Below are 10,161 nucleotides of genomic sequence, written 5' to 3' on the forward strand. Positions count from 1 at the left end.
TGATGACTGTGGCGTAATATTGGGGAGGGACGTCTTAAAAGTGGTGAATTTTGATGCGCGTAATGGCGGTTTGGACGCCCGTGGAGGGGAGGGTGGGATGATGGGGTAAGGGGAGTAGAGGGGGGAGGGAAGGAAGGGGAAGAATGGGGGTAGGCTTTGTTGATATGGAGGCTCTGAAGGGAACATTTTTATACAGGCACATCCATCCGTCTGTCCATACATACATGCATACATAGATAATGCATACAGACACATACATACATACATACATACAGTTAGGATAGGTTGAAAATGTCGTTGCTATGTATCTGTTTCTTTTTCATTGATTAGCAGGAATGTAATTTGTGATAACCTTTGACGATATCTTTTTTTCATTAGTGTAATCATAATGAAATTCCACAATCACTCCTTCCTTCCTTTCGTTACAATATTTTTTTTTATTTCATTTTACTTAGTTTGATTTTACTTCAGTCTTTCTCGTTAATTTATTCTCGTATTTATTGGATTTAACTCAGTTTTATCCATTGAGGGGGAGGAGGAGGGAGAGGAGGAGGGGTAGGAGGAGGAAGAGGAGGAGGGGGAGGAGGAGAGGCGACAGCGGCAAAAAAGAGTGAGAGAACATAAATATGATAGTTACATCATTTTTTTATTTATTTCATCTTAGTTTGATTTTACTTCAGTCTTTCTCGTTACTTTATTCTCGTATTTATTGGATTTAACTCAGTTTTATCCATTTTTTTTGTACTTTTACGTATTTATCTGATTTTTCTTTGTTTTCATCCAGTCTTCCTCGTTACTTTATTCTCGTATTTATTGGATTTAACTCAGTTTTATCCATTTTTTTTGTACTTTTACGTATTTATCCGATTTTTCTTTGTTTCATCCAGTCTTCCGCTATTTTCCTTTGTTCTTCTTTTAGCGTTGTTTATCTTCTTTCCACTTTCCTCTTCCCTTCCCTTCCATCCCTTACCTTATACCTTGTGGCAGCCTGTCCATTTCCTGTCCACCTTCATTCATCCCTCCCCTTCCCTTCCCTTCCCGTCTCTCCTTCCTCAAGCCACACCCTTCCCTCCCTTCAATTTCTCTAAGCCTCTCACGCCTCCCTCTCTCGTCTCCTCCCCCTTCCCCTTCCCCCCATCCCCAGACTACGCCCCTTCTTCCCCACCTCTCCAGTATGCAGATGCCGCTCAGCCCCTAAGTCGGCATCATTCTGCTGCATTCCTCATTCCTCTCCATTTCCCTCTTCCTCCTCGTTTTCCTTCTCTTACTCTTCTTCTTACTATTTCTTTTTCTTGTACTCGATCCTCCTGTGTTTCTTTTTTGTCTTCTTCTTCCTCATTCCTCTCCATTTCCCTCTTCCTCCTCGTTTTCCTTCTCTTACTCTTCTTCTTACTGTTTCTTTTTCTTTTTTCTCGATCCTCCTGTGTTTCTTTTTTGTCTTCTTCCTCATTCCTCTCCATTTCCCTCTTCCTCCTCGTTTTCCTTCTCTTACTCCTCTTCTTACTGTTTTTTTTCTTCTTTCACTCGATCCTCCTGTGTTTCTTTATTGTCTTCTTCTTCTGGTAGTTCTTGTTTGTTTTATGTATGTTGTTGTCTTTTCTTTACGACTTTTTTTTTCTCTCTTTCTACGCCTCCTCCTCCTCCTCCTCTTCCTTCCTCCTCCTTCTCATGTTGTTATTTGCGTATCGTTTTCCTTATTCCTGTTCTTGTTCTTGTTCTTTTGGCTCCCGTTCTGTTTCTTCTTCTTCTTCTTGTGTGTTTCCTTTTCTCCTTTTCCTCTTTCTCCTTTTTTCTCCTCCTCCCAATCCTCCCCCTTTTCCTGTTCCTCCTTCCCCTTCTTCTACTGTTTACTTTATTTTCCATTTTCTTGTTCTTCTTCTGGTTCTGGTTCCTGCTTCTTCCTGTGTGTTGCCTCCTCCTCCTCCTCCTCCTCCATCTATATTCCCATCTCCCGCGGCCTCTTCCCCGTTGTATATGTCTCTCCTATGATAATTTATTCTCCTTTTACCGCCTCTTCTTTGCCTTCCTTGTCTTTCCCTCTCCCCCGCGTTTCGTATGCATGCAGGACGCGGATAGAGACGTTCCTTTTGGCATAGAGTGAGCGCCTGCAGTGTACGTAAGATAGATAGATAGATAGATAGAAAGTAAGATAGTTTGGTATTCTTCTTCTCTCTGTTTTCGTCGCTTCTATTTAAGTTTGTTGTTTGTTGTGTGTGTTTTTTTAGGGCGAGGGGAAGTTTGACGAGGCTCTGCAATTTTTTTTTTTCAAGACTCGTTAATTTTTTTTTCTATCGTGTACTTGTTTGCACTTCTCTTCTGTTGTCCTCTTCCTTTTACCTCTTTTTATTTTTTGTAAGTATATTTATGTTTTTTATTCGTTTCTCTCTTTCTCTCATCCCTCGTAAGCCTCGTCCCTTCTCCCCTCTTTCCTTCGTTCCTTTCTTACTCTCCTCCTCCTCCTCCTGCTCCTCCCTCCATTTCGCCCCTCCATTACACACGCTCCCTCCCGCCTCGCCGCTCCAGGACGCTCCGTTATGATCTGTAGCGACGGTGTCTCAATAAATGGCTCCAAGTCGCTGTTGTGATCGCGGGGAATGAGACGAAAGAACGAAGGAGAGGCGGACGAGGAGCTACAGAGAAAGAGAGATAAGCTGGTGAAAAGAGGCGAAAGAGGTAATGTAGAGAAGAGACGAATAAGGACCGGAGGAAAACCTTAGGGAATGGTCTTAGGAAATGACACGAAACACGAAGAAGAGCTGAAGAGGAGAGACGAAGGAGGAGATGTTGAGGAGGGACGAAGGAGGAATGAAGGAAAACTGGAGGAAATGAGACGAAGAACGAAGAGGAAGAGGAAGGAAGGAGGAGATGGAGAGTACGTAGAAAATGTGAGGGCAATGAGGGAGAACGATAGGAGGAGATGCGAGAGGAGTACAAAGGCAATAAGAAGTTCTAGAGAGGATCAAGTTATGGAGAGAGAGAGAGAGAGAGAGAGAGAGAGAGAGAGAGAGAGAGAGAGAGAGAGAGAGAGAGAGAGAGAGAGAGAAATGGATGGATGAATAATGATGTACAGATTCACAGAAGAGGAGGAGGAGGAGGAGGAGGAGGAGGAGAGGCGACGGCAGCAAAAAAGAGTAAGAGAACATAAATATGATGATGATGATGATGACGACAGGACGAATAAACATTAGCGAAGGAGAAAGGAAAACGAGAACGCAGAAAAAAATATCATACCAAAAAATGATGAAAAAAAGAGATAAATATATGCGCCGAAGAAAGAAAATCAGGCAAATGGAAGAAATGGAGGGAGGATGGAAGGAGGGAAGGAAGAAAGAGCGAGCGAGCGAGCGAGCGAGAGGGCGAGGGAGAGACGCACTACACTGACTGGATGCAATATTCCAGAAGAAGAATGGGAGAAGGGGGAGAGAGGACAAAAGACGCGGAAGGCGGAATGGGAGGCAGAGGGGAGGAAAAAATATCACCTGAAAGGCAGCAGCAGAGGCCGTGATACTTGGCGTAATGGGTTTCGAGACATACTGACTCAATGGGGGAAGAAGGGAAGCGGAAACCAGGAATGTAATTAGACTCCTTGAATAGCTGTTTGAGGTCTTCTGGGGAGATTTTGAAGGAGCGAACATATTTTTTATTAGTTTCATTTTCTTTGATTTTCCTCCTCCTCCTCCTCCTCCTCCTCCTCCTCTTCTTCTTCGTCGTCCTCTTCCTCTTCCTCGTATTTACTCGCTCGGTGTTGATGGAATATTCGGATGGAGTGAAGAGTTTTTTTTTTCATTAGTTTCATTTTCTTTGATTTCCCTCCTCCTCCTCCTCCTCCTCCTCTTTTTTCTCTTCTTCGTCCTCTTCCTCTTCCTCGTATTTACTCGCTCGGTGTTGATGTAATATTTGGATGGAGTGAAGAGTTTTTTTTTTTTCATTAGTTTCATTTTCTTTGATTTCCCTCCTCCTCCTCCTCCTCCTCCTCCTCCTCCTCCTCTTCTTCTTCTTCTTCGTCCTCTTCCTCTTCCTCGTATTTACTCGCTCGGTGTTGATGGAATATTAGGATGGAATGAAGAGTTTTTTTTTCATTAGTTTCATTTTCTTTGATTTTCTTCTTCCTCATCTTCCTCATCGATTTTTTAACGTCTTGATGGAAAATTTGAATAACCGAACACTTTTTATTAGTTTTATTTTCCTTGATTTTCCTCGTCTTTCTCATTTTCTTCGTATTTACGTCTACAGGACTTAATTTATTCTTGCCGGGTCTTGAGAGAGAATTTATGAGAAGCGAGAGTTTTTCATTTCTTTCAGTTTCATTCCTGATTTTCCTTTTCGCGTACACACACAATGCTTCTCTTTTGTATTCTTCCCTCTCTTATTCAACGGATTCGAGGAAGACGGAAAGCAATAGCCATCTATATAAAAAGGAAGCAGCAATGGCTCGTTTTGTGATCCTTTGTAGCAGGAAATTCTTTTGTCACTCCCTCTCTTTTGAAGTTGCATTATAAAAACTTCTTACTTATCTGAAAAATGGACTCGCCATACATAGGATTCTGAGAGGGATTGGGTCGGATCATATGGTTTTCTTTGGTGCTTTTAGAGGCTTGGTGGTAATGGTGGGGGTGGTGATTGTGGTGATTGTGGTGGGGGGCGGTGATAGTGGTGGTGGTGGTGGGGTGTGTGGATGGGTGGTTGTGATGGTGGTGATTTGTAGCGTCCCATGAACACTATGTCACGTTCTCTATTGCATCTATCCAGTGCCTGTGTTTCCTCGTGTTCCTCCTTCTCCTGCCAAACGAACAAATTAAATCACTAAAAAAGACATCATCGTGACAAGCCAACTGTCTTTTTTGTTGCCTGCTCGTCCGTGTTTCCATGTTTCGTGCTTTTCCTTCCCCCGGGCTGGCTGCATCATCCCAAGACAGTGTTGCCGGTGAAGGCGAGCGCCACTTTACATGATAATACTTTCAGGGGAGACACTACCAATAACACACGGTTTGCGGTGCTGGATGCGCGTGTCCCCACCAACCTGATGTCAAATGAACGTTCCGATGCCTCGCCCATGATCCTTAGACATGTTGAGGGAGAGAAGGAAAGGACGTGAAAGGGGAGTTATTCTTGTGTGTGTGGGTATAAGGGAGTTAGTTTTGTGCGAGTGAATTTTGATAAGTAACTCTTTTTGATGTTTTTACGAGTGTTGTTGGTCTTTTCTTGAAGTTAATGGATCTTTCTTTATGCAATTAATATGTAGTTGGTTGGTATGGCATATGCACGATTGGATGTTAGTCTAGTTTTGTCTTTTGTCCTTTATATTCCTTCTTCTTCCATGTTTCCCCCTCACCCTTTTCTTTTCGTTCTCGCCTTCTCTTCCCTGCATTCCCTTTTCCTTCCGTCTCTTCCCTTCCTTTCCCTATTTATCCTTCCCTTCCCTTCCCTTCTCTTCTCTTTAAGTGTCTCGTTCCCCCTCTTTCTTTCCTTTCTCCTTCCCTTTTCTTCTCTTTCCTTCCCTTCCTTTCCCTTCACTTTCAATTAATACCTCTCCTTCCTCTCCTCCGCCAGTCCCTTCCCTTCCTTCCTTGCTAAGTCTTCGGGCCGAGCAGAGACGTTGGGGCTAGCGGCAGCCAGATTTTACCGTCACGAGGCTGAGTTATAGAGGGGACGGAGGCGGCAAGGGAAGGCCGAGGCGCTGGTGAGAGCGAGGCGAGGGGGCGAGGGGTTGGGGCGCCGAGGGTGGAACGAGGAAGAGGCAAGAACGAGGTGAAGGAAGGTCGAGGTTGAAGCGAAGGATTGGTGAGGAAGTGATGAGGGAAAGTTGACTGTGTTGAAGGAGTAGGTGGAGAAAGAGGAAGATAATGAGGAGAAAGAGGAGGAGGAAGAGGAGGAGGACGAGGAGGATGAGAAGATTGGAAGTCTGGAATGAGGGGAAAAGTGAGACAAGGTTGAGAAATGGTTCAGGAGTGGGAGGGAGGATGGACAGAGATAGATAGATAGATAGATAGGCAGAGAGATATGAGGCTGAACAAGGGGAGAAAACGAACCTACATGTGCACGAAGGGAACATATAAAAAAAAATCTATATTCCTCTACGCAAAACAACCTTACATCTCAATTTAGGGGACCATTCATAACGCACCCATCCACAGCCGGTCAGCCTGTCACATAGGTCCCCAAAGCTAACAGGCTGAGCGTCACGGGTGGGCGATCAGGCTGAGAGGACCGACGGCTTGCTGGGGGAGGCGGCTGCGGCTTGGAGCGACTCTGGCCCTCCACCGCCACCATCACCACCCCGATAGCCCGCCGGGGACCACGCAAGCCGGATTTCACGGTCGGCTGGCGGCTCTGAGGCTTTGATATCATGTGCTCTCGGGTGCCAGGCTGGATTATCTATTATAGGCGGCTCTAAATATCCACAAGGCTATTGCGGTCGTGAAGGGAAACGGCGGCCTTCATAGGGGAGAGGAGAAGGGGGGGGGGGGGAGTATAAAGACAGAAGGGGGGAGGGGGCGAAGTACAGAGACGGGGATCTGGGCGTCAGCGGAAGGTGGTTGAAGGACCTTGGCGCTGATAATACTCCACACACACACACACACACACACACACACACACATGCAGCACCAACACCTCACCTCGTAAACGCGCCGTGAAGACACATATGAAAGGCGTGACGGACGTGCATTGGCGAGGGATCACGGGAACCCAACGAGCGGACATGCAGTCGACATGCGGAGGAGTGTGAAAGGGGAGTGGAAGGAGGAGCGAAGGCAAGGTGGCATGGGGTCCGGAATGCTGCTAGGGAAAGGGAGAAGGGAGGGGAAAGGAAGACGAGGGAAGGGAAGAAAAGGAAAGAGAAGGAAGAAAAGAGACGAGGAGAGAAGGGGGAGGAGAAAGAGAAGATGAGGAAATGAAATGAAATACAAGTTTGTGAAAGGAAAGGAAATAAAAGGAAGGGAAAGGAAGGGAAAGGAAAGGAAAGGAAACGGGAGGGAAGAGAAGAAAAGGGAAGTGAATGCTAAGTAAATAAAGAGGAGGGAATGGTATATGGAGGAGAAAAAAGGGACAAATCTATAAAAAAAAACTTATACTAAAAAATAATGAAGAGAGTAAAAGATCGCATTGAAGATGATTATAAATAGAATGTCGTTGGTGTTTGGTGTCCAGATGGTGGTGGTGGTGATGGTGATGGTGGTGATGGAGGTGGTGGTGGTGATGGTGATGGTGATGGTGGTGGTGGAGGTGGTGGTGGTGATGGTGGTGTCTCTGTTCCTGCTGTCCTGCTGCCTAGTGATCAGATCTGCCGCTGGCCTGGGCGAGGGGAGAGCGATATTAAGATTGCAATCACCGCTCAAGCCCGTGGAATCTAACCCTTTCTCTCTCTCTCTCTCTCTCTCTCTCTCTCTCTCTCTCTCTCTCTCTCTCTCTCTCTCTCTCTCTCTCTCTCTCACTATTGCTATTTGTGACACTGAAATTAAAGCTCACTCACACGCGTACCAAAGCTCTTTTTGTTGTTCTGTAATACCTGAGTTCGTTTGAAGCTCACCTTTGCCTCTCTCACCTGAAGCTCACCTGGACGCGGGGAGCCTTTGTTGATAATACATATTAGAAAGTTATTAGCGGCAGGTATTCGGTCTGAGAGAGAGAGAGAGAGAGAGAGAGAGAGAGAGAGAGAGAGAGAGCATTTCCGTCGCAACTTTCTTTTCTCTTTTTCATGTTACAGTATTTTCTTTTCTTTCGTTACAGTTCTTCTTTTCTTCTTCTTTATCTTTTCTGCGAGACCTCCTCCTCCTCCTCCTCCTCCTCCTCCTCCTCCTCCTCCTCCTCAGCATCATCTTCACGGTATACCACAAAGGAGATTATTCACACACAAGTAGATGCAAACTCCCGTAATGCCTTTGTGTTAGTATCCACCATTACCTCCTCTTCCTCCTCCTCCTCTCTCTCTCCTCTTTCGTCCAATCTATTCTTCCCCCTATCCTTTATCCCACGTTCCATACCCTTAGGTCTTCCCTCTTCTCTCATTCGTCCATTACCTCTACCATCACCTCTTCCTCTTCCCTCTTCCCTCTTTTGTCCAATCTATCCTTCGATCTATTCATTATTCCATGTTCCATCCCCTCAGTTCTCTCTTCTGTCTTTCGTCCGTTATGTTCTTCGTCTATTTGGTTCGTCTACTCTATCCACTCTTCCCTTCTTCGTCATCTTAGTTTTTCCTCTCCTTTGTGTTCCCTCCTTCGTGCAGTCTATCCTTCCCCTTATCTCTTATCCCGTGTCCCTCTTCCCTCCCTTTGGCTCATGATAAGACGCGGGGATGATAAGGGAGAGTTAATTATTTCTGTCCAGTAGGCATTTTAAGGGCGAGGGAGACGGAGAATGGGAAAAGGGGGGACGGGGGATTGGGAGCGTAAGATTAGGGGGGATGTATAGGAAGATTAGCATTAGGAGGGGGAAGAACGATAGCGGGGTAGAGAATGGGAGAAGGGGAGCAGGAAGGGATGAAGGGGTTAGAGAAAGAGAGAGAGAGAGGTAGAGAGAGAAAGAGAGGGTGAGAGGGAGTATGCAGATGATGGACGGAATATAAGAGAGTGTATCGTCTAACTTTCTTTCCTTTGTGTTTGGTGTGCCGGTTTTTGCCTCGCCTCACCTCCATGCTCATGTTCATACGAGAAGTGAACGCTACCTCCAGACACTGATAGGCGGGTGCATAATGGGAGGGAGGAGACTAGCCGAGAGAGGTGAGAGAGAGAGAGAGAAGGGAAAAAGCAAGTGGCGATTGAGACGCACGAACAGAGAGCGAGAGAAGACGGGAATGAACGGAGAAGCAGACAGACAAGCGGACAAATAGGAACAGAAATGGACAGACAGCAAGATAGACAGGCGCGGGAAGATAGTTTTCACTCAAGTTTCGGAGAGTTCATGGATTTCGACAGGGGATGGGAAGAAGAAAGGGCGGGAGGTAGAGAGAGGGGCGAGCTGGATGGGGAGATGAAGGGGAGAGGAGGCCCAGCAGAAGTTAGTAAGGGAAGCCGTAACGGGCAGGTGAACGAACTTAAAACCAACAACAAATCCATCACCCTTTAAACAGCAACCCTTTAGTAGAGTAGGTCAGGTGAGTATGTTTACCTTTCTATTCCTATACACTCTTCCTTTCCCCTCCCTTCCCTCCTGCCTCCATCACTGCACTGCCCTTCCTTGCCTACATGGGGGAAGAAGGAGGGAAGGGGGGGCATTGGTGGTGGTGGCGGTGAAGGGTTTTAAGAGGATCTGTCTGTGGGTTACTCCGGCCCAAAGAGACATTAGATGAAGCCGAAGCGATCTGATCTTAAGCTTCGGTGATATTATGTGAAGCAAGGGAATCCATTGAGGCCCTGATGGATAGATGGGTGGATTGATGAATGGGGTGGGGAGAGAGAGAGAGAGAGAGAGACTGATGTGGAAAGTTAGATGATTTTGTCTGGATATACGTCTGCTCTGCTCTCTCTCTCTCTCTCTCTCTCTCGCTCTCGCTCTCGCTCTCTTCCCCTTCCTCCATTTATTCTTCTTTTTATTTGTGTTTTGTTTGTCTTTCGTTAAACGCGACTTCTGACAATGGTTTCTGCTCTTCCTGTTATTCCTTTCTGCATTTTCCTCTCTTTCTCTTTTTCCTTTCTTCCTCCCTTTGTCCTTTCTACCTTTCGGCTCTTCTCGTTTTTTTCTTTTCCTGTCTCTTCACTTGCATGTTCCCGCTTCTCCCTTCCTTCCTTGTCTTTTCTTTACTATTCTCTCTCTTCCTCTTTCTCCTTCTCCTTCTCATTGCTTCCACGATTCATTTTATCTTCCACTCGACTCCTTCTCCTTCCTCTCCTGCTTCTCTTTCTCCTTCTCCTTCCTTTAGCTTCTCCTTCCCTTTGTTTGTCTTTGCGTTCCCTCATGCTCTGATCATTGCAGTCTCTCTCTCTCTCTCTCTCTCTCTCTCTCTCTCTCTCTCTCTCTCTCTTCACCCTTCCATTACCTTTCCCATGTCCAGTGTCCTTCCTTGTTCCTTTCCTCTGTTTACATTACCCTTCCCCTCGCTCTCTAGTGTCACTCTCCCCTTCCCTTCCCCTCTCTTTCTCTATCGCTGCCTCGCTTTTCTTCCCCTTTTCTTTTTACATATATATTTTTTTTTCATCTGCGTCCTTGCTTCCACGTTCACCT

This window comes from Eriocheir sinensis, chromosome 2 (assembly GCF_024679095.1).
Source record: "Eriocheir sinensis breed Jianghai 21 chromosome 2, ASM2467909v1, whole genome shotgun sequence".
In the NCBI taxonomy this organism is placed as follows: domain Eukaryota; kingdom Metazoa; phylum Arthropoda; class Malacostraca; order Decapoda; family Varunidae; genus Eriocheir; species Eriocheir sinensis.